The sequence below is a fragment of the Macaca nemestrina genome, chromosome 3 (assembly GCF_043159975.1).
Source record: "Macaca nemestrina isolate mMacNem1 chromosome 3, mMacNem.hap1, whole genome shotgun sequence".
NCBI classification, from domain to species: Eukaryota; Metazoa; Chordata; class Mammalia; order Primates; family Cercopithecidae; genus Macaca; species Macaca nemestrina.
The window spans coordinates 140,741,574-140,766,954 of record NC_092127.1 but is presented as its reverse complement, the minus strand read 5'-3'; the positions used below and the strand labels follow the sequence as shown (position 1 = coordinate 140,766,954).

At 37.9% G+C, this 25,381-nt stretch overlaps 1 protein-coding gene and 1 long non-coding RNA gene across 2 annotated transcripts in view; one reads left to right on the top strand and one right to left on the bottom strand.

The window, feature by feature from the left end:
- LOC105477237 (Fraser extracellular matrix complex subunit 1) overlaps positions 1-5,088 on the bottom strand; it is a 488,217-nt gene extending 483,129 nt beyond the window's left edge. Inside the window, exon 1 of the mRNA XM_071093546.1 lies at positions 5,023-5,088. The gene's annotated coding sequence lies outside the window, so the exon portion shown is untranslated. The remainder of the gene's footprint in view (positions 1-5,022) is intronic.
- Positions 5,089-5,188: 100 nt separating this feature from the next.
- LOC139362406 (uncharacterized) overlaps positions 5,189-25,381 on the top strand; it is a 46,918-nt gene continuing 26,725 nt past the window's right edge. Inside the window, exons 1-2 of the long non-coding RNA XR_011621260.1 lie at positions 5,189-5,368; positions 14,842-14,906. This is a non-coding gene — a long non-coding RNA (uncharacterized lncRNA). The remainder of the gene's footprint in view (positions 5,369-14,841; positions 14,907-25,381) is intronic.

Here is a 25,381-nt window from a genome sequence, read left to right as displayed (position 1 = left end):
GAATCTAAGTCTTTAGACAATAACTTAACTCTTTCAACCAATTGTCAATCAGGAAATCTTTGAATCTAGCTATGACTTTGGAAGCCTCCCCACTTCCAGTTGTCTTGCCTTTCTGGATTGAACCCAATGTACATCTTAACATGTATTGATTGATGTCTTATGTCTCCCTAAAATGTATAAAGCCAAGTTGTAGGGCAACCATCTTGGGCACATGTTCTCAGGATCTCCTGAGGGCTGTGTCATGGCCAGGGTCACTCATATTTGGCTCAGAATAAATCTCTTCAAATACTTGTGTGTAGAGTTTGAGTATTTACATGACATGTTTTCTTAAATATGCACTAGAGAAAACAAATTTGCTAGTACTATTTTTCATTTTTCTTTTTTGAGACAGAGTCTCACTCTGTCACCCAGGCTGGAGTGCAGTGGCACGGTCTCAGCTCACTGCAACCTCCACCTCCCAGGTTCAAGCGATTATCATGCCTCAGCATCCTGAGTAGCTGGGACTACAGGTACATGCCAACACATCTAACTAATCGTTGTGTTTTTAGTAGAGATGGGGTTTCACCATGTTGGCCAGGCTGGTCTCAAACACCTGACCTCAGATGATCCACTCACCTCCGTCTCCCAAAGTGCTGGGATTACAGGCGTGAGCCATTGAGCCCAGCTGAGTACTGATATTTTTCATAAACTACTTCTCTAGATCTTGCAGACAACAATTTACAAAATGTTTTTATCATTTTTCATAACTTTTTTTCACCAAAGGAGAAACAAACACGGAGAAGTTCAGTGAGTCATCTCAGATTTAGATGTTTTGTCAGTAGCAATATAAGGAATGGGAATCAAGAAAAAAAAAAAAACACTTCAGCCCTCTTTTTCTACCTATGCTGAGAAAGCCTACAAATGTGGAAGTTCACTTAAATGAATATGCCTTTAGTTTTGGTGTGCCTCATCATAGAGAGTAACTTTTTAGGAAACCCTTTGCTTCCTCAATGTGGGCTTCCTGTTTCGGTCAAGATGACATGCTGTTTTCTTTGGAAAAGGTCATACAACTGGACAAAGAAAATAAATGATATATTTCTGTTTATAACATACTTAACAACACATCAACTTTTGTAAATTAGGTATTAAGGCCATGTAGCACATATGCATACGGTTATGTGATGATATTTTCTTCAAAATGTATTGTGCTAACAGAGTAGGAGATGATATTCACAAAACATACACCTGGAAAAGACCCATAACTAGAATTTTTTAAAACAAACTCCTAAAATCTACTTTAAAAGATAGACAATCTAATAGAAGAATGAGTAAAAGACAAGTTCTTCACAAAATAGGATATTCAAATAGCCAATAAACATACAAAACAAGTTGAACTTTATTAGTCACCATAGAAATGCAAATTGAAACCACATTGTGATACCACGATGTGTACAGCCATCAGAATGGCTAAAATGAAAATGACTGACAATACCAAATATTGATGAGGATGTGGAACAAACAACTCCTGAAGATAGGAGTGTAAATTACTACAAACGCTAGAATTCACGAGCCTGAATTTTTTTCCTTGGAGAGGCTTTTAGTTATGGATTCAACTTCTGAAACAGATATTAAGATTCCAGATTTTCTGCTTCTTCCTGTGCCCAGTACTGGTGATTTGTATCTTCAAAAGATTATCTAGGCCGTCTAAATTTTATGGCATAAATTTTGCTGTGTTATCAAAATACTTTTCATTTCTAACATGATTTCCTCTTTAACTCGTGGATTATTTAGAAATGTCTTATTTAATTTACCAAGATTTGGTGATATCTTAGATATCTTTTGCTATTAATTTCTAGTATAGTTCCATTCTGATCAGCAAACAGACTGTATACGATTTCTATCCTTTGCAATTTATTGAAATTATTTTATGAGCAACATATTGTCTATATTGGTGATTTTCCATATGCACTTGTAAAGTATGTATATTTCACAGTTATTGCCTGTAAGTTCATATCTTGTAATTGTAGGAACCAGTTTGTTTGCCTTTTCTCAGGGACCACGTTACTGTATTGCCTATTGACCAATGTTTAACAACAGCGATTTCATGTATTCTGTTGATTTTTTAAGCTCTTTACAGTGGAAGAAAAAGTCTGGTAACAATTACTCCACTAAGCCCAAAAATGAAAGTCGATATTATCCTTTATAAAGGAAAACTTCCAGTGTTAAAAATTAATATAAATAAAATCTTCTGGAAGAATTCAAAGAAGTTTCACCAATAGTTCTTTGGGTTTTAAATATTTAATTTTTGTTCCGTTGCTTGCTTTTATTGCTGAGTTACTTATCTTTATTTTTATAATAATTTAGAACCCACTGCTGCCTTTTTTTGGTCTGAAATGCCTCCATTTATTTCATGTCCATTCATCTTAAAATCCTCTGGGTAGAATTAAACCGTTTTTTAACAATATAGCATTGATTTTCAGAGATAGGTTCATGATCATCTCTTGGTAAATTGCCACTGGGGATGTTGGTTTTTATTCATCTTAGAACAACAAAGCGTTGTAAAAGGCCTTTCGGAATATCTGTAAGAATCCTCTAACTTTACTCATAAGAAAATTACATTCTATGAAAGTTCAGTAACTTATCTCAAATTATCTAGCTAGTGGTTGGCAAGATTAAAACCAGGACCCAAATTTTTCCACCAAAATTCAGTTTTTGTTTTTTGTTAGTTTGTGTATTTGTTTTACTTTATCACAGTCTTCCTCTTCAGAAACAGAATTTGTGTAATAGCTTTTCCCATTCACTTTATTTGCCTTCTCTAATTTTTTTAGAACAATAAAAACAAAATTGCTTTCTCCAATTTTATTATTTCCAAGTTTTCACATCTTTTTACTGTTTCTGAAGTCCTTTTTGTGTTTAACATGTCAAAGGAAGGCTTATGCCAGCTTAATCATTATACTCCTCCTGCTGGAAACAAGAATAACAACAGGCAATAAATAAGGCATTCAGCCAGCTCATTAGACAGAGAGGGCTGCGCTGGACACTCAAGTGGCAAAGTGGTAGGCACAAAAGAAATTGGGGAGAGAAGACTGCACATAAAAAACATTTAGGTTGTAATCCCAGCACTTTGGGAGGCCGAGACGGGTGGATCACGAGGTCAGGAGATCGAGACCATCCTGGCGAACACCGTGAAACCCCGTCTCTACTAAAAAATACAAAAAACTAGCCGGGCGAGGTGGCGGGCGCCTGTAGTCCCAGCTACTCAGGAGGCTGAGGCAGGAGAATGGCGTAAACCTGGGAGGCGGAGCTTGCAGTGAGCTGAGATCCGGCCACTGCACTCCAGCCCGGGCTACAGAGCGAGACTCTGTCTCAAAAAAAAAAAAAAAAAAAAAAAAAAAAAAAAAAAATTTAGGGCACAATCTGGATGTCTTCATCTTTAAGACGAGAAATCTCTTTGCTGCTCTACTGCAGCAAGTATAAGAGATGTGACTCTGAGACAAAAATACTTGTTGAATATTATCAAATATGAGCAACCTGTGTAGCACTTGTTGAAGATAAAACTTAACCTAGAGATATCACCAATATTTTATCATACTACAGAACAACATATCAAGAAAACGAGTGAGTCTGTAGTGCTGACTGCTACATCGCAGCAGGTAATATCTAACGGCATCTTCATTGAGGATTCCTTTTGAATCAGGACCTTGCTCTAGTCCTGATATTTCCTACTATGCAGTCTACAAGCACACTCGGTTTCTTTTACTTGGTGCTATCCCTAAGTCCGTCTGCATCTGTGTGGATTTTTTTCTTAACTCTGCAGATCGCCTAAGCTGTTTTCAAGTCACATATAAGAAGAAAACAAATTCTGTAAGAACTCAAAATGCACTAATTTCTGTTATGTTACTGATTCGTTTTTAAAAAATCAACAACTAGCAGAGAATGATTAAAGGCCTCTCAACATAACAATTCTTCATCATGTTGGATGCAACCTTGTTTTTAATAAGACTTAAAAATCGTGCTCACTAGTTTACAGGGTCACTTGGAAAAGAATAAATATTTCATTAAGCCTCCCAGAATTACTTATTGACTGTATTTTCCTTCTTCTTCTTATAATGTGGTATTGCTAATAAAATAAATCAAATGTTACATATCCATTTATATGGTCCAGATTTACTTAGCTCACCCTGAAGGCAAAGATATGGCCCCTTGTTTTATGTGTTTACCATCTAACTAGACTTTACTGAGTCCAGGTGGAGGGGGAAGAAGAACAATTTCAGAATAGCAGATAATGTTATTGAACACTTACGGCAAGCTAGGCAGTGTGCTAAACACTTCTACTTTATCTTATTTAATCCTCAGAACAAGCCTATGAGTTAGATATTATTATTATCCTTATTTCTTCAACGAGAAAACCAAGCTTGGAGAGGGTAAATAACCCACCTAATATAACAAAGCTGGTAAGTGGTAGAGGCCTAAATTCAACCCTATTAATCTGTGCTTTCAACCAGTCTGTTCCTTACTCCCATGCTTTTAGCAAAACTTCACTGCACTCTGCTTTGTGTAATGACAGACTTGTGTTAGGTCATCTAGGTGGTGGGAAGTCTCTAGACAACTTTGAAGACCCAAGATAGGTTTTTAGCCAGATAAGCTAGGAAACAGATAAAATGGCCCAATGGATAACAAACAGGGTTATCCTCATGTTCAATTTTCTGCGTGTTGGTTGCTAGTCACACATTTCTCTTATACAAAAGATGTATTTGAATGCAAACAGTAGAGAGTGATGATATTTAAAAGAAATCATTGCATGTTCTCTGGCTAACAAAAATGGTAAACTATTTCAAAATGTCAATATTTTATTTTAATTACAAATTACTTAGAATGAGATTACAATTACAATACATCACAGTGTCAAAACACTTGAAAAAACTAACCTAAAGATTTGCTAAGTATCATGTAAACAATTACAGTATTTTGATGTCAGGAGTCATCGGTTCTAATCTCTGTTTTACCAATAAATACATGAATGACCCTGTGTGAGTCACTTACTTGTAATATGAGGAGGATAATAACAACAGTACCAAACTCGTGAGTTGACGTGTTGACCAAACAAAGTAATCATTGTGAAGTGCCTCATACCTGGAGAGAGCTGGCTATTGTGACATAGCCAGGTCACTGTTCCATGTTAACAGTTCTGCAAACCAAGATGTGGAAAACTTGGATGGGACTTGTGCGTGGAACTAATCTCACTAGATTTCCAAGTTCTAGGGTTAAAGGTGTGGTGTGTGCCTGGTTTGTTATCTTCAACAGTGAAGATGCTTTTAGCTCCTCTACCATGATTTGTCTGCTTTACTCTCCTTAGTTAGAAGGCCATGGAACTAAAAAATGGTAAATGGTAAATATTCAGTAGTTACAATCTTACTGCAAAGAGAGGAAGAAGAGGTTTGCTTCCAAGTAAGTGACATTGGCCAGAAAAACCACTCCATTCATTAATTCTGAAGGAAAATCAGTATAAAATTTGGAAAAACAGTGATTGTGATGGAGTTTGGGTTTTGAAGTCAAAGAAGTTGTTATTGGACTCTTGGTTCTACCACTTATACATTTGTAACTTTTGGGTAAGTTACATAAACTCTGTTTCCTCAAGTATTAACTGTGACTAATAACACAACCATTTCTAGGTATTTGTGGGGGATTGTTTCCAGGATGTCCAGCAGACACAAAATTCCAGGATGCTCAAGTCTGTTATCTAAAATGGCATAGTATTTGCATATAACCAATGCGCATCCCCCTGCATACTTTAAATAATCTCTAGATTACTTGTAATACCTAATGTAATGTAAATCCTATGTAAATAGTTGTATTGTTTTTTATTTGTATTATTTTTTGTTGTGTTTTTTTTTAATGTTCCATCCATGGTTGGTCGAATTCGTGGATGTGAAACTCACAAACACAACTGTGCTTACTTTGCAGAGACAGTTGTAAGGAATAGAGAAGATGTTTTAAATGGGCCTAAAACAATGCCTCAGATATAATAGGAACTAGATAATTGTGGGCAGAAGCTCTGTATAATATATACTTCTTCATATTATGGTGCTGTTTTTGCCAATGATATTGGTGACAACAATAGTTGTAATAATCTGATTTACAGTCTCTAATTCAGAAAGTCCCACACCGTGGAATAATCTTGATGAGCATGCATGAAGATGGTACAAATTAGGCTTGTATGAAAACTTCACGGACAAAGAGAATGTATTTTACCCAGCATTATTATAAGCTAACCTCTTTATTCTTAGCTATACAGCTGGAGAATATATCCGTTACCGACAGAATTGGCTACTAAAAGGAAGTTTTTAAGTTAAATCTACCCCATCTCTGTTATTCAAATCCTAATTGTAGCGGTTCTGCCTTATTTGGTTAGTCTCAGAACACGTGTCTTGTCTTTGCCATCTGACTTCTTGTTGCATCATTGTTCTTTCTTTAGCAAAGTAAGATGGTCTGCCTCCAAGTTTAATATAACTGAATGGACTTGTAGCTATCAAGTAAGCGCAGTGAAAATATACCCAAGGCCTTTTAGGACTGTCTGGCACTGGTCATTAAATAACCATCCCGCAGCTCACAGTGCCCAGAAATAGCACTTTGTATCCTATTACCCGAAGGGATTAAAAGAAAACTATATATATCAGAATACAGTTCTGAGTTCCACAGAAAGAAGTTTCCTGTAGATTTAAATGACCTAAAACTCTCTCAAACAAAATTGAAAGAGATCAAAGTTTTGGCCCAGCGACTTTGAATATCAGATGAAATGCCCCAGTTGGCTTAGCTTGATTATGCTTCTTTAGCCTGATTGTTTTTCTCTATCACCTTGTGCCATTAATGGAGAAATTAATCTTTGAAGTTCTAATAGCTCAGCATTTTCAATTATTCATTTAGCTAAGGAATTTTTTTTTAAGAACAGCTCAGTGTTCTCAGTTACGATAAGCCTACTGGCAGACACTGATACCCAACCTGGACTGCCACCCCTAAAAAAGCATCTTTTCCATAGAAATTTTTCTGAGGATTGAAAAAAATCATTCTACTACTTATTTTCTTTCTTAAAGTCCGAACTCATAATCAGCTTAAAGCATAAAAATTGTTTAATAAGCATTTTTAACAATTTTTTCCTAAAGAGCATTTTCAGAAGGGAGAAAGATAGAAATGAGAGGAATGTGAGATTCAAAAAAAAAATACTACAGTCTTTTTAGGACTGGTTTTATAAGAACTGTGATCTAAAATCATCTATACTAACCCTCAGCTTCTAATTTTTTACCTGGCTAGACTTTAGGAATATATCAAGCTTTTCTAGTTTAAAAGCAAAACAAAAAACTCTCTTGTTCCCAGCATTTCCTTTCCTGTTCCAGTGTGACCCTTCTTTGTTTTTACTGAGTAATTTCTTCTGCTTCTTGTCGTTCTGCCTTGTTGAGAAGGCAAGAAGGTCCTGTGAACTCACTGGCACTCTGTTGTGTTAGCACTCTTCTTTACATAACAGCCTGTCAATGTGTAAGAAGACATTACTTTTGCTAGTCTGGTGACTCCAACAAAATTTTGTTGACTTTGGCAAGACTGGGGTGTTTTTTGCTTTTCTCCCCAGTAAACTGTATGCTCAGTCTTCATTTTAAGGAGTTGGGCAGTTGCTAAATGAAGACAAGGAGATCGCAGCTTCCACTAAGCTAGTTTTTACTCATTCAACATTTGTATTGCTTCTAAGCAATATTACACTGAAAGATCATTCAGAAAAATGGCATAGTCTGATTTTAAAGATCTTTATTTTTGTGAACAATCATGGATTGAAGGTGTTTTATTACTTCTTCAGAATATATTTAGAAAAGGTCTCTGTTAACTAGATATGTTATGAATTTTCCCTTAAAAATTTCCATTTTTGCAAACTTGTCCAATTTCTCATATACTTGAAATAATGTAAAGGTAATCTTTTAGTTATAATTCATGTGAGTACAATGTATAGTGCCAAGGAATTCTGCCTCCAGAAGTGTGTGTTAATCCCAGGTCTCGGAATAAATGAATTGCTAAAAATTTTCTTTCCCCATGGTGTAGTTTTAGAGTTGCATTAATAATGTTTATAATGCCACTTCTCATTCAGTTCCATATCAAATGTCACCAATCCACACAGGCCTTCTCTAGTCGTCCTCTCTGGAGTATCCCCATATCATTACTCTCTATTACACCCCAGTTCCTTTCTGCATAGCACTCATCATGATGCATAATATTATAATGTGTTTATTGAATGTCTTAACCTACTAGAGTGTAAATTCCTGGCAGCAAATGACTTATTACCTTCATTTCTGTATCCCAAGGGCCTCACGTTGAGTTAAATAAATGAGAAAATGAACTAAAATTTCCTGCTACCTGTTCAATCCCTTTGGATGTCCCTCCTCTCTTCCAGATCTCTCTTCATCCAAAATATAGCCAATGTGTTTCCTTTACTTCTCCCAAGAGTTTACCATTTGTTGTTGTTTGGGCATGTTTTTCCCCTGATTACCCAATTAATACATGCTCATTTTAGAGAATTTGGAAAGAAAATCTAAGTCATGTTAAAAGATAATTAAAATCACTAGGGATGACCAATCATCCACTGGTCCACGACTTGAAAGAATTTCCAGGTCATGGAACTTTGAATGCTAAAACCAGAAAAGTCCAGGAAAAAGCCAGGATGAGTTGGTTACTCTGCACTTCAACTTTCACTCAATAGTTACTATTAATAATTTACTCTCTTCTCACCTGTTATTTTATGCATATTATACATAATTGGATACTATCTTGTAGACAATTTTGAGTTCAGCTCTTTCCAATTATTTTTATACCATAAACATTTCCCCATATGATTAAAATTCTTTCCCTTTTTTTGGTAAACATTCTTTCTTAATACCATTTTTAAAACTGCTTAAAAGTCCACATTTTACTTAATAGATAGTTGTAATATAAGACTTAAGACAAAAGACTTGGGAGCCAGGTTGCCTGTATTCAAGTTCCGACTCTGCCTTGGGCATTTTCCTTATTCTCTTGGTCCCTTAGTTTCCTAATCTTGAAGATAGGGATCAAGAAAGTGCATGCCCTAGGGTGTCATGAGGATTAAAGGCATTTATATTTGAGTGTTATTAGCAGTAATTATCTCTCTATTTTCCTGGAAAGATTGTCACATAGTATTATAGAATATTCATAACATACCTAGGTCTTTGTCAGACCCTGCTTCCTCCCTCTTTTATCTGTCAGAGGCATTTCTCCCAAATGAACCTTTGTATTCCTAACTCCACCTCGGCATCTGCTTCCCAGAGGACCCAACCAATATGGAAACTCTGCTCATTTGAAAGGGGGAAAGAGACATTTCATTATTCTACTTGCATTTCTTTGATTACAAATGTGGTCTAATGTTTATTTAATATCTTTATTAGGCTCTGAAATTCCCTCCTTTGTGATGTTCTTTGCCCATTTTTCCTGCTGGGATATTAGTGTTTTATTAGTCTGTTTGTGTAAGCTCTTTATATAGAAAAGATATTAGTTATTGATGTCATAATTTTTTTTGATGTATAGAAGTTTTACATTATTATGTAGTCAAATGCTGACAAATTATAATTCTTATTTTTGCTCTCATGTGAAGAAGCACATTCTCTTTCAGAGATCAGAGTCACTTTAGTCTCTTTGTTAAGAGTTTACATCTAGTCCATCTAGAATAAATTTCCACACACAGTGTGAAATGAAAATGAAAGTGATTATTTTCTGAATAACCACGTCTCTCCAGACCATTTAGTGGACAATCTTGCCCTTTTTGATTAATTTGTCATGTCTTCCAATAGCATTTATTAAAATTTTATATAAGATGGTTCTTTTCCTGTTACATTACTTTATTTGTCTTTTTGCTGTACTCTGTACTTGCTAAATTACTTTAGTTTTATTATCAGTTTTAATATCTGCTGAGTCTCAATCAATAAACTTCTTAGGCTTCTGTGTTTTTTCCAAAGTGCAGTTATAGCACTTTAGATGGTTTCTATACAGAGGTCACTTTCTATTTCTACTCTTCTATGATTGGGAAATTTGTTATTCCTGAGGCTTGTGGTGATGATGATAATAATATGGGGCCGGGCGCGGTGGTTCAAGCCTGTGATCCCAGCACTTTGGGAGGCCGAGACGGGCGGATCACGAGTTCAGGAGATCGAGACCATCCTGGCTAACACGGTGAAACCCCGTCTCTACTAAAATACAAAAAAAATTGGCCGGGCGAGGTGGCGGGCGCCTGTACTCCCAGCTACTCGGGAGGCTGAGGCAGGAGAATGGCGTGAACCCGGGAGGCGGGGCTTGCAGTGAGCTGAGATCCGGCCACTGCACTCCAGCCTGGGCAACAGAGCTAGACTCCGTCTCAAAAAAAAAAAAAAAAAAAAAAAAAGATGGAGTAGCTACTTTGGAAAACAGGATGGCAATTTCTCGAAAAGTTAAACAGAGTTATCATGTAACCTAGTAACTCCACTCCTGGAATATACCAAAGAGAAATGAAAACACAGGCTCACACAAGAACTGATACACAAATAATCATAGCAACATTATTTGTAATAGCCTAGGACTGGATATGACCTAAGTTCCATCAACTGATGAACTAACAAATAAATGTAGTAAACACACACGATGGAATATTATTAGGCAATAAAAAGAAACAAAGTACTGATGCATGTTGCAATGTGATGGAGCTTAAAAACTTTCTACTGAATCAAAGAAGCCAGACACAAAAGGTCACAGATAGTATGATTTCTTTTCTGTGAAATGTTCATGATAGGCAAATCCATAGAGACAGAAAGTAGATTAGTGGTTGTCAGGGGCTGGAAAAAAGAGGAAATGGTGAGTGACTGCTAATGGATACAAAGTTCTTTTTAGGGTGATATAAATGTTCTGGAATGAGATAGCAGTGATGACTGAACAACTGTGACTCTATCAAAAACCACTGAATTGTGTACTTTAAAAGAGTGAATTGCATGACATGTGAATTACATCTCAATAAAGCTGTTATAACATACATTTAACTTTAAAAATAAAATAAGTCATACAATATTATGTATGTGAGGTGTGATGAAAAACAGATATGATTAAGGAAGGAAACAAGGAGAAAGGAAGGACTGCAGAATTAATCATGTTTACTTGTTACAACTCCAAAAGGCTTAGAAATTATTGTTTTAATTTGGATCATTAGGAGAAGCTAGGATTATATTGATAGGTGGCATGCAAAGGTTTCCAACAAAATCAGAACTTACTTTTTTTTAAGTTATAATAATATTTTATTTAAATGGTACAGAAGAAATTATGTATACTTAAAAATGATTAAATATTCATATCAGGAAATGCTAAAAACCCAATAATTTACACAATGATGAAATCTAAAGTGACGAGAAAACATAAAATACTTTCATTTGGTCCTCTCACCTAACAAAACTATTATAAACATGAGATTATAGTAATTACTGAAGTTGGGTTAAAGGCACCAGACAACACAATTCCTTTATACACATCCAGCCATTTTATATAAGAAACCGTTATACCTTAAATGGAAGAGCGAACAATTTGTTTAAAATATTTAGAGTGCATTATGCACCTATAATGAAACCACTTTCTCCAAAGATCCAAACAGATTAACATTGCAAAATGGTATTTCTATATAACACGGACTTCTGAAAAATTTAATAATTCATTTAAGAATATGCAAGTGAAATATAGTTTATTCTGATTTCAACAATGGATATACAAAGTCACAATTTTTCCCAAGAAACCATCCACTTTATGGTTTCAAAAACACATTGTAGCTTTTTCTGTTACTGATCTGCCTTGTTTTCAACTAGCTGCATGTTTATTCATTCACTTCAAATTTACATGTCGAGCCTGGCATGGTGGCATGGGCCTGTAGTCCCAACTACTTCAGAGGCTGACGCAGGAGGATCAGTTGATCCCAGGAGTTCAAAGCCAGTCTGGGCAACATGGCAAGACCCTGTGTCTTCAGAAATCATTCAAGGAGTGAGATAAACATTACAACTCCCATATACCAGGTAAACAACAACGGAGTGAAAAATGACCACATATGCCCTAAAGCAATGTTGACGCAAACTCCTGAGGTAACAAAGGCAGCAGTTGTAATGGGTACCTGGAACAGTATCATGGAATTGGAGAACTTACTTTTCTAATGAAAGGAAAGCTAGCTTGAAAGAAATGTTTTTGAGGTTTTCTTTTGTTTTTCTCCTTTTCGTTTGGTTCAGGTTTGAAGTTTAGATTGGCTTGGCTTAAATTCGGGTGGGTAAAAAAAATATTATTTTTGGAGGAATTAATATTTATCAAATTTTCTCTTTTTTCATGTAAACCCCAATGAATGATATGAAATTTGAAGAAATAGGAGAGAGCAAGAGTCATAGAATGGAGTCAGAAAAACCCTGCTCTTCTTTAAAATAGAGAGGCTAATTTTAAAATGTTGAGCTTGGGACCTGGAATGCAAAACATCTCAATTTAGCACTTTGAATGCTTTCTCCTCCCAAGCCCGTCTCATTCCTTTCTCTATCTTCATGTTAAGGCTGGGTGGAAGGTTCATCAATTCCTGGGTATGATCCAAAATAGACTTAGATTTGTACCTGTGAGAACCAATGATCTTAGCAGTACGTGGCTTACGTCCAATTCTCAGAACTTAATGCTTACCATTGTAACATTATGATAATAAAACACTGGCAGATATAAAGACATGTCGTTTATTTTAGTCATATCGAATCTCTTAGAATAAATTATTTCTTTTTTAGAAAAAAATCTTTAAGAGTAAAATTCACATAAATCAAAGGTATTCCTGTTATAATTTTAAATGAACATCCATCTACCCCCAATGCTTTAAGTATTAGAGAGTAGACTTGATGTCCATCTAAGACTCCTTCCAGCTTTACATAAGGTCTCATTACTATGTTGCTTTGGATCCTCTTGTTCTCTGTTTTCTTCAGAAAATGATGCTCACAGAGGTTAGGTAAACTGGACAAGGTAAAACAGTAATGGCTGTACTATATTTCAACTCCAGCTTTTTAAATCCATGCTTAATACTTTTTCTCAGCACCTCCCAGTTGCCTCACATGATTTCAGATTCTTCTTTGGGACTCCTTGAATTCACCCTATGTAGCATTTCCCTTGGCAAGAGAAAAAAAAAAAATTAAAATGTGCTTTCTTAATAGGCAAAGCAAGAGATGTATAGTTCTTCAAATAACTTAAAAAGGGAAGTCCATATATATTAAGTGAAAAGACCAAGTGCAATCATGTTAGCTTGAAAGGGGAATAAGTGATTACATGATATAATTGGACTGCTGGACGGGAACGGATACGGGACTTTTCCATGAGTTATTTATTTTGGTCTTTTATTTGAAGCAACCCTTATTTTTAGAGTGTTTGATTAACAGACAAATTAGAAACTCAGCAAATTTTTTAGTGGACAGTTTTGGCTTTCCAAAAATGTCCTTGTATTTCCACTACCCTCTTTAAAAATGAAACCTATCCCTCTTCAGGACACTGGTCCCAAGACAGAGCATCTAGAAGTACCCAAATACCTCCAAATAGATCAGAACCAATTCAACTATTTCTAGAAAAAAAGCAAAGTCTGTGCTTCATATTGGATGTCAGCAATATGTTCTCCCTGCTCTTCTAGATTACTTATTTTCTATTTATCAAAATTCGTCACCTAAGTTCATTATTTTCTATCCATCAAAATTAGTTAACCAGCTACTTTGGAACCTATCACCCAGAATATTCCTTCTTTTCCTAGCCATTGTTTGTGTTCATAGATCATATTGTGAAGCAAATGAGAATGAATTAGGAGGGAAAAAATGGGAAATAGGGTTTTAGGAGAGACGGGATTTCTCTAAGTTGGCCAGGCTGGTCTCAAACTCCTGACCTCAAGTGATCTGCCTACGTCAGCCTCCCAAAGTGCTGGGATTAGAGGCATGAGCCACACCGCCTGGCAATATTTTAATTTTTTTGTAGAGATGGGGTCTTACTGTGTTGCCCAGGATGGTCTTGAACTCCTGGGCTCAAGCAATCTTCCTGTCTCAGTCTCCCAAAGTGCTGGGATTGCAGGCATTAGCCACTGCACCTGGCCCAGTCAGTGGGTTTGTTGTTGTTGTTGTTGTTCTTTGTGTTTTGAGACAGAGTCTCATTCTGTTGCCCAGGCTGGAGTACAGAAGTGAGATCTCGGCTCACTGCAACCTCCACCTCCCAGGTTCAAGCAATTCTCCTGCCTCAGCCTCCCGTGCCCAGTTAACTTCGTTATTTTTAATAGAGATGGGGTTTCACCACATTGGCCAGGGTGGTCTCGAACTCCTGACCTCAAGTGATCCACCCGCCTCAGCCTCCCAAAGTGCTGGGATTATAGACATGAGCCGCTGCTCATGTAGTTTTAACAATGCCTTGTACATTAACTGTGACTGGCAAGACAAGAATTGAGCTCACACATAAATTAATGCTTAGATGGGACCTGAATAGGATGAGAAAGAAAGGCAAAGAAGCCCACTAAAAGTCAGACTTGGTGATTGCATAGGAACCTGAACATGAAAAGTAAGAGTAAATGGGAAAGGCCTCAGCCAGACCACCACAGATTCCTGGGACCAAAGGCAAGAATGGTATATGGCCTCACTTTCTGATGGTTCATTGCCATTTCACCTCCCACCACCCACACCCCCATTTTTTTAGATAAGAATGTACATTTGACCCTTGAACAACACAGGTTTGAACTGTGTGCGTCTACTTAAAGGCAAATTTTCTCCTGCCTCTGCTGCTACCCCTGAGAGAGCAAGACCAACACCTCCTCTTCCTTCTTCTTCTCAGCCTACTCAACATGAAGACGATGAGGAAGAAGACCTTTATAATGATCCACTTTCACTAAACTAACAGTAAATATATTTTCTCTTCCTTATGATTTTCTTTTCTCTAGCTTGCTTTATTGTTAAAATACAGTATACGATGCCTACAACATACAAAATGTGTTCTAAATGATTTTATGTTATCGGTAAGGCTTCAGGTCAATAGCAGGCTATTAGTAGTTAGGTTTTGGGGGAGTCAAAAATTATATGTGGATTTTTCACTGTGCATGGGGTCAGCTTCCCTAACCCTTCATTATTCAAGGGTCAGCTGTACAATATATACATATTTAGGATTTCTCTTACCTTCAGTAGGTTTGGCTGTGGTCCCAGTGAACTATGTCTGCTGCTGAATACCGGGGTTGAGGATAGGACCTAGTCTAAGCCAATCTATGTGTTCCATCCCTTGATCACAATAATTAGGCCAATCAGTACCAATAATCCTAAGATCTAGGACCTCTCTTTGGGTTTTTCAAGGAAGAGTACCAACCTTTCTGTTGGACTTAGAGACATGGGGTAACCTGGAGCTATGAATGGAGTCAATGCATTAGAACAGAGCTCAAAAATGAAGACAAACAGAAGGTGAGTTCTGATAGCATTGTTTGAGCCTCAAATCCTGCCCTAAATGAAGTCCCTGGATTTTTCAGTTCATGGGTCAATGAATTCCCCTTCTTTAATGAAACCAGTTTAAGTTGGGTCTTCCATCACTAGCAATAGAAAGAGTGCAAACTGATATACATTTCATTTACACAAATGCCTTTGTGTAATGTTTTCATATTTTCAGCCATTTCTATTGGGAGATAACTTGCAGAATCTGTTGAAGTAGACATTGTTAGATATATATCTAGGACAAATGGAAGTAATAACGTACTTTGTAAAATATGAAACTATGAAGCATTACTTTGTTGCACCAGAGCATTATTACAATCGGAACTCCTTCACAGACACATCATTGACCACCATTGGGACCACAAGTGAATTTGACCAATCTGAGGTCAGCAATGTCCAGACTGTCACATGCAGAGAGCTGTTTATTTATGTGAGCAATCAGAATTTAGTAATTAAACTGAGTAGTAGATGACGTTTCACTTTATAAGCAATGTAAGTCAATTTAGAAGGGAATTGCCAGAGATTAGGGACTAATAATAAAATAATAAGGTTATGCTAAAAAAAAGTTTGAGTGGAAAAAAATGGCATTTGATTTAGGTCATGAAAAAAACATAGTCTTCTATTGTCTTCATATTCGACTTTCTGTTTTAAGTCTCGATCGTTTTAATGACACTACTGATGGACGGGAAGGGAAAGGAATATTTATTTCTAAGTGTCTGTTATCAGTTAGGAAGCTTTCTGCAGCACAAACGCAACTAAAACTGGCTCAGAGGGCTGGGCCGGTGGCTCATGCCTATAATCCCAGCACTTTGGGAGGCCGAGGCGGGTGGATCACTTGAGGTCAGGAATTCAAGACCAGCCTGGCCAACATAGTGAAATCCCGTTTCTGCTAAAAACAACAACAGCAACAACAACAAAAATTAGCCTGGCGTGGTGGTGGGCGCCTGTAATCCCAGCTACTCAGGAGGCTGTGGCAGGAGAATTGCTTGAATCCGGGAGGCAGAGGTTCCAGTGAGCTGAGATTGCACCACTGCACTCCGGCCTGGACAACAAAAGCAAAGCTCCAGCTCGGGGGAAAAAAAAAAAAAAAAAAAAAAAAAACTGGTTCAGAAAATAAGGGAGTTTATTGAATCACATAACTAGAAAGACTAAAGAGCAAACTTAAGGGTTACTTTGGGCCAAAGGTTTATAATATTATCATCAGGGTCATTGCTCCTTTTTTTTAAAGGTTCAGTTCCCTTGGTTGTGCTCTCCTTCTTGCACTGGCTTTTTATTTAGGCTGGCTTTCCATAGCAAGGTGGCTACCCACAGCTCCTAGGGCTAAATGCTTTCTCATTTTCACTGGGGGCAAGAAGAGGTTCCTTTCCTTCCAACCATAAAACCAAATTCTTAAGCTTCCCACTGACTGAACTTTCTCACCTCTGAAAAAAATTAGTATGGCTAAGGAAGTCACAGTAATTTTAGACCTGGGAAATGAGTCCATCTAAACCAACAACCACCAGGCCTAGACTAGTGAGAATCCACCTCTAGAGTTAGGAGAGAACAGTCACATGGTTTCTACCCAAAGTAAGAGGGTGAAACGGATGTTGTGTGTGCAACCACAATGTTTTGTACTCTTATGTACCAGACTGAAGCTAAACAACAGGATGAATTCGCTGAGCACTTTCCTTGGCTGCCAATCTATACAGTGTTTTCACTGGAAAAGTACCTTGATGAAGAAAGTTATTCAGGGATAGCTCATGTGAGGGTTGTGTTCCCTAAGCGTTGCATAATTCCAGCCTAATTTTCCCTTAGGCATAAATGGAAACTAGGGAGGGATGGATTCTCATAGCACATGCATCTACTACGATTTTTGCCGATTTTCACTTTAATAGTTGTTTTATTTTTTTGAAGATTATTTCTAATATTTCATAGCTTGCTTTCTTCAAAATGTACAGCCCAGTGTGTCAGGGTGTTTGGTCTTATTTTAGCATGTCTAGCTTCTATTCCAAAGGTACTGATTTTCAGGACCATTTTCTCAGCAGCATCATTTGGACCACCTTCAAACAAATGCTTAGATGGTATTACTACTGGATACTAAAAATACTTTAAATTGTAATAACAGTGATTTTTTAAATGAAGGCAAAAATAGTTACAGTTACAAAGTGCACAATTTTGGTGCCCTGGGTCATTTACCCTAAGCCCATTTCTGATCTCCCGTGACAGTGGACAGTATGACATAATAAAAAACACACATTTGATCTCTGTCTCCAGCTCCTGTCACAGAGCTCTTGAAAATAATTTCCTGAACAACAGTTTTGTTAAGTGAATATCTTTTCTCTATTATTTGGTCCTTGACCTTTCTTTCTAACACAGAGCTCTAAATACTTTGAAATTTTTGTGTTTTGTTCTAATGAGGAAAACATTGGTGGGCTCCTGGGTAGAGGCTGGTCATCAGAAAGACCAAACCAGAATTAGAAGCTTGAATCTTTCAGCCCCAGCCCCCATCCTCTGGGCAGGAAACAGGGGCTAGAAACTGAGTTAATAATCAATCATCCCTACATAATAAAGCCGGCATTAAAATCTCTAAACTACAGGATTTGGGGAGCTTCAGGGTAGGTGACCATCTGGAGGTCCTGGGAGGGTGGTGTGACTGCAGTGGGCATAGAAGCTCCGTACCCCTTCTCCATCCATTGCCCTATGCATCTCTTCCATCTGACTGTCCCTGAGTTGTGTCTTTTATAATCAACCAGTAATCTAGTAAGTAAACTTTTTTCCTGCGTTGTGTGCGCTAGTCTAGCAAATGATTCACCTAGGGAGGGGGTTGTGGAGAGCCTGATTTATAGTTGGCTGGTCCAAACCATGAGTGACAACCTGGACTTGGGATTGGCATCTGAACTGGGAGCAGTTTTGTGGGATTAAATCCTTGACCTGTGGAATCTGATACTAACTCTGATTAGTGTCCGAATTGTAGGAGTTGATGTTAACTCTGATGAGTGTACGAATTGAATTGAATTCTAGGATACCTGGTTGCTGTCTGCAGAGAATTGCAGAATTACTTGGTGTGGGAAACTTTACACACAGGCACACAGGCACGCACACACACACACACACACACACACACAGTATCAGAAGTAAAGTACTGAGGGTGCAAATAAAGAGAAAAACAGTGAGTTTTTTCTATACAGACAGTCTCACATCAAACATTACCACGAGTCTTTTCATTTTCTGCCCTGGGGCCTTCTTTGAAATCTGAAGCCACAGGTACCTACTTGGCCCATAGGCAAACGAAGCCAGGAAGTATAGTAGGTGTTCAATCAATACATGCTGAATGATTGAATAGTAGAATATGACAGATTGCCATTAAACTGCCTTGTCAGTAGACGAGCACAATAAGGGGCACATATATTTGGAATCTGAATTACTTGGGACATAGCAGTACTGTCCAGTAGAGCTTTCTGCATATCAGTGCTGTCTAATAAAATAGCCACTCTCCACAGGTGGCTATTTAGCACTTGAAATGTAGCTGGTATGAATAGCTGGTAAATAACCAATTTTTAAATTGAATTTTGTTTTAATTAATTTACAGTTAAATTTAAAGATCCAATTGTGTCTAATGGCTCCCATTTTAGATAGCATAGGATAGGAGATGCCAACTGCTGTCACAAAAGTCCTCTTACTCCTTGTCACACTTAGCCTAAAAAGTATTTATTTAGTAACAGTTTGTGGGTACACAAAATAATTAGCCTACCTGGGAAACCCGCATGGCTTGGAGCAGCCCCGAAACTACACTGCAAGCCTTTTTTTCTTCTCAAAGTCAAGGTCTAGCAAAAACAGGCAGGTGGAATCAAGAAGTTGTTGCTTGTGTGGAGCTCCTTGGCTTGTGTTTACGATGAGGTTTGAGCACAGACTTTCACTGCTGTGTTTCTCTGTGTTGGCGCAGACAGAGGAGAATGTGACTTAGAAATGCATGTGACAGTTTAAATCCAGCCCATTCAGATTCATTTACATTTAAATAAGAAAAAAAGTGCTGCTTTTAAACAACCATTCATGTCTAGGAAAACATCTTTGAATCCTCTAATTTATTATTTGAAAAAGTCCCTTTCACTAGGAAGAAAAGGAAATATATGTTTTATGTAATTGTCAGTGTGCAGGTTGCAAAGACTGAACCTCTAGTTTCAAAGAAGTTTCTAAACTTGGTAAGCCCCTCTTCCCATGACTAATAATAAACAATGTTTTGTGTGCACACACCTTGCTCTGTATGGTTTAACAGCTAGGTCACAGGCGGGCCTCAGGTGCTCAGGGCTTCTGTTCTCAGCTCTCTCACTGACTCAGCCTTTGACCTCAGGAAAGCTGGGTTAGATTTAGACCAAAGGCTCCACAGTGCACAGTTGGAATGTGTGCGTCCTACGGGTTTTGCTCCTTTTCTGGAAACTCACAGCGGCACTTTTGATTCTGCTTTGATGGTATGGGTCACAGTACAGCCATACACCATCTTGACCAGTTCCCCAGGCTTTTCAGGGACTACCTTCCCCTTTCTTCTCTTCCACACTCCTCTCTCTCCCCACACTACTTTTCTATGATGACTGTGGCATCATTTTAGATCTTGGGGTTACAAATAAATGCAGGCAGGTGAGCCTCATATATACTCTTATTACTTAAACCTGCTTGAAGCAGTTGAGCACATTGGTGGTTGGTTGGTTGGTTTGAAGCAGAGGATTTGATCCCTGCACAACTGCAGTTCCCCAAGAGCACAATGACACTTTATGTTCCAGACCCAAATCGTCAGTTTCACTGCACTCCCCACAGTCCCTCAGACCTAGATTCCAGCTTGCATCTGTGTATCAAGGCTTCCTCTCCTGGGACCCCTTGCAGATGAAATCTGCTGTAGGTTCCAAGCTTGCAGGTTTAGTTGTTACGGCTCTTTAGAGGTCCTAGGGAACTGGAAAAAAAAAAAAAAAAAGCAAAGGCCAGTGTGGCTGACAGCTACTGGGGAGATTCTGCCATCCTTCTGCAGTCCAAGAACAACACGATGCCTCAAGCTGATTTCCAACGGCACATTTTTTAAATTTAGATTTTATGACTATGGCTTTTACTCTGGGTGAAATGAATTGCTACTGGAGGATTTTGAGCAGAGGAATGACAAATTAGACTTAACTTTTAAAGTCTCCCTCTGGCTGCTGGATTTGGATCTCTGAATATTACTCACCCTTGCATTTTCCATTGCTGTGTTCCTGGCAATAAACTTTATGCTTGCTCTGCCTGCTGGGCTCGCTTCCTCTCCCTCACAACCTAGGACAGGCTCTGCTCTTCCATCTCTGCTTCTAGACTCGACCTTAGTCAGGGAGGCAGCTCTACCTCCTGACCCAAGCATCACTCTTCCTGGCCATGCTGCTGCACTGAACAGAGCCAATGTAGCTGATTCCTTATCATCAACAATGTATTAATACTTTATCATCTGAAATCAGTATTGAGCTCTGTATTTATTGAACTTCGCATGGAATTTTCATTTTTCTTAGAGATCCCCAGGTCAGGATGACCCAAATTGTAAGTGCTCCCTCTCCCACACTGGCACCTTGACCCCTGCTGGTCTTGGTGTCTCTGCTTCTCACCTTTAAATGTGTTGCTTCATAAGGATGTTCCCGCACTTTTCTGTATGTGAACCACTGCCTTTTCATGATCACTTATTTTAAAAAAAGGCTGAACTAATTTATTATTGAAAATTAACTGTTTTTGATAAAATGATAGAAAACCTGGACAATACAGATTGACTTACATAGGAAAAATATTTGCAAATATCTATAATCATACTAATACAAATATATTTTCTAAAATTATATGCATATATACGTATAGTTTGTTTTACAAAATTACACTATATACCTATATTTGCATTCTACTCTTTCACCTTATAGTATATAATGAGCATTTTCCAATCTTGCTAAGTGATTTTTAGTAGCTGCATAGTACAGTGTGGCTATATCATTATGTAACCTCCTACTTAAGTAATTGGACTGTTTCCAGGTTTTTGATATTATAACCATGATAGTGCAAATGTTATATATATGAATATCTGAATAGCTCTCTGACAATTTTATTCAATTAAATTCTCAGAAGTGGAATTATCAGGTCAGGCCAGGTGCAGTGGCTTATACCTGTAATCCCAACACTTTGGGAGACCGAGGCGGGTGGATCACTTCAGGTCAAGAGTTCAAGACCAGCCTGACCAATATGGTGAAACCCCATCTCTACTAAAAATACAAAAATTAGCCAGGTGCAGTGGCAGGCACTTGTAGTTCCAGCCACTCAGGAGGCTGAGGCAGGAGAATCGCTTGAACCTGGGAGGTGGAGGTTGCAGTGAGCTGAGATCATGCCACTGCACTCCAGCCTAGCAACAGAGCAAGACTCTGTCTCAAAAAAAAAAAAAAAAGAAAGAAAGAATTATTGGGTCAGAGGGTAAAAACATTAAAGGCAGCCTAAGACTCTCTAAATAAAACTTCAAATCCTGACGGCAGTGAGAAGAGTCACAACGTGGTCCAGTCCCCTCATGATCCCTGACCATGGACAAGATGTAAAGTTGGGATGGATTCTAGAAGCCTCTGCGTAAGCAAGGGGTTTAATAATTTAAACTAATTTCTAAAGAGCTGCACCTGCCGGAGCATTTTAATCAATGTTGATGAAGTAGCTTCAGCTATCAGGAATAGCAGATGGGTAAAGACATCTGGCTTCACACCACTGCTGGCTTCAGTTCTTAAGAACTTGAGTTCTTTCAGATGAGCAATGGGCATCAGGCAAAAATGTAATCATCTTCACTCTTTCTCTCAGTGCATGCAGTGAGCCACCAATTGACCTTTGCTCTGATTGCTAACTAAATTTTGAGATTATACTAAATCGGAAGAGCAGCTATTCAATGGAAATGAGAGACCTGCAAACCATTAATACTATTTAGATTGGGAATGGGTGGGAACAACAAATTGCTTAGGTACTTGCAATATCAGCAAATCAAGGAGAGTAGGATTTTATGTAGACACATAACAGCAGAGAACCGCAGGGTGATTTTTTTTCATGATTTTTGCGCAACAATCATCCTCTGAATGATTACTCTCCTACAACTGTATATTGATTCTCAAAATATACCTGTGATATAAATCAAAATACTTTCCTCTTTTGCAGATAAGGCAAGGCAGACAAACAGATTATTTTATTTGTCTCAAATCATTTATTTAGGCTTAATTCATTTCCTTCAATTTTTATTTGAATGCCTCCTATGAACCAGGTACTGTGCTGTGTTACAGACTTATAAAGATCATGCAAACAGGATCTCTGACGTTGAGGAAGGCGAAGTGTACTCATGGAAGCAAAAATTCTGATAATGTGTTCGAGTACACTTAGGGAAGAAAAAAAGCTGCAATATATTGAGAAGGAAGTAAGCTAAACCAAGCCTAAAGTTAACATTTGTTTAGGCAAAAACTACAAATGCACCAGGAATCTGATATCTGGAAAAATGACATAAATGTGGATCTAACACGTAAATTCATTCTCCACTATTGAATCCTAGAGATCAGATGCGTTTACACCCAAATCAACATTTGTAAAGATGAATAACTACTCTTTAGATCTTTTTCCAATGCAATAATTGCTCTTCATAAAAGCTCATTATAAACAATTTCCATATCAATTAAAAATCAACGCCTTTATTTGCATAATTGGAGAATGCCATGTCATACATGATGCTGGCTGAAGAAAGAAAGATTCAGATGAGCAGATCTGTTTACAATTGCAAATGCTAATTAAGGGAAATAGTTGACCCTAGATAATTCAGTGATAGACTACAGAGTTTGGGGATTATTTAGACACTTTTCTTTTTCTCCTCTTTTTTTTTCCCCTCCTACTGGATGGGCTTTCCCCATTTGCTACTTACTAGTACTCTCTCCTGGGCCTGTAGAGAGGCAGAAAGTTGAGGTCCAGCATCAGTTTTGCAACTCCATAGCAGTTCTGGTGAGAGTTTGGAAGGAAACAATATTGAAGAACATATACTAGTATAAATAATGTTTGGAAAATTTCCAGGAATTTTAATGGTCTTTGATACTTCCAAGTCTTTTAATTCAAAGAATGAAAAATTAGCTAACACTGTCGTTAAACATGCATAAGCTCAAGCTTTCCAAATTTTTAAGTGTCTAATCACCATTTAAACATAAGCTGCTTGTCTTATATTTTTAGAGGCATCCAGACAGTCCAAGGCCCATGCTTCACTTTAGGAAATTGAATGAATGTCACTGTAACAGGACATGTCCACGCAGTAATGGTCTCCCTGCTGCTAGATAACATCTGAAGCAAATCCACTGATGAGAAATAAATGGGGAAGCAAAGCAGAGTGTATTTTCAGAGCCAGAAACACTGACCCTTTCAAGGCACTCGATCATTCTGACTTTGTTTCTATTTATCAGGAAGTGAGTGTTGAAGAATGAATCATGTTAGTTCAATAGATGCTGGCAGGATCAATAGATGCTTTTGCATCATACTATTACTTGATGCTTGCTGCCAGAGAGGCTGCCTTATAAAGCAGAACCATGGCCAGAACAGCACTCCTGCCACTGAGAAGCAGTCTGCTCTGGCTGGATCAACTATTTTACATTTGAGATCAATTTTTATTCATCTTCATTTCTGATCCTATCTCTGGTTGAAGAAATAAGGCTCAGCAATTTGGGATCACCTAGCCAGCAGAATCAGCTGTCACTATACTAGTAGGAGAGTTTCATATATAAGCTGACACTTTGCTCCTTCAAAGGAATGATTCTTATTGTGCTTTATCAAAGAGTGAGTGACTCTGTTTATGCATTAATTGCCAGGACTTAATGCACTGTGACTCAAGTGTTCATCTCTACCTCATGGAGTCACTGACTTCATGCTGATTGGAGGTCCAGCCAAGAAAACTAAATTCTTGCTTCAGTATTATTTTGTTAAGTAAAATTTGGAGTGCATTTTTCCAGTTCCCACTTCATTCACTTTGAAATCTTAGTAAAAAGGAAGGAAATACATTTCCTTTTCCCCTACAGTGTTGAGCTCTGGCTTTAGAATAGACCTACAGCCTTGTAACATAACTTCAAATATCTCAAACATACACCTACAACCTTGTCATATAACTTTAAATATCTCAAACACACAAAGCACAAACACTCCCCAAATCTTAGGGGTTGAGGAGAGAGAAAGACTTCAAAAGAAGTACTTAGAGCAAAACATTTATGTTTAACTGGCTCACTAGGTGTTCCTATTTCCTTTCTCCATGCCACTTTCTACTGTGCAGTCAGTATTTACCTTGTTCAGCCTCCTTGAAGCCAGATGTGACCAAATGACACAGTAGCAGCCAATGAGCTCTAAAGGGAATGTACTGGGGGTTTCTGGGGAGGCTTTTGATTTCCTCATAAAAAGGACAGACATGGCTGTCATAGCTCCCTTTCCTCTTCTTCCTGCCTTGCACTTGAGTCTAGTACCTGGAGCTGCAGTAGACCTTTCTTGTGAGCATGTGGTGACAAACTGACACTTAAGAATGGCTGAGTGGGAGAAGTTTGATCTTCTAGTAACATTCTTGAGTCCCTGCACCAGCCATGGACTATCTATGGTCTATGAGAAAAAGAATGAACCACAATTTGCTACCTACCTTCATGGAGCTCACAGTCTAGCAGGAGAGATAAACTGTAATAGAGTTTATCTCAGAGGATACAATAAGACACACTGCAATAAATTCTAATATTAGGTAAGCAGATGATACGGTGAGAGTTCATAGGAGTAGCAGCTTATTCAAACTTTTGCATTGAGGGAGGATTTCCTGGAAGAACTGAGACCTAAATAGGACTTCATTTTGCAAAATATTTGGGGAAGATAATTCTAAACAGAAGGCAACATGTACAAAGGCCTAGAGG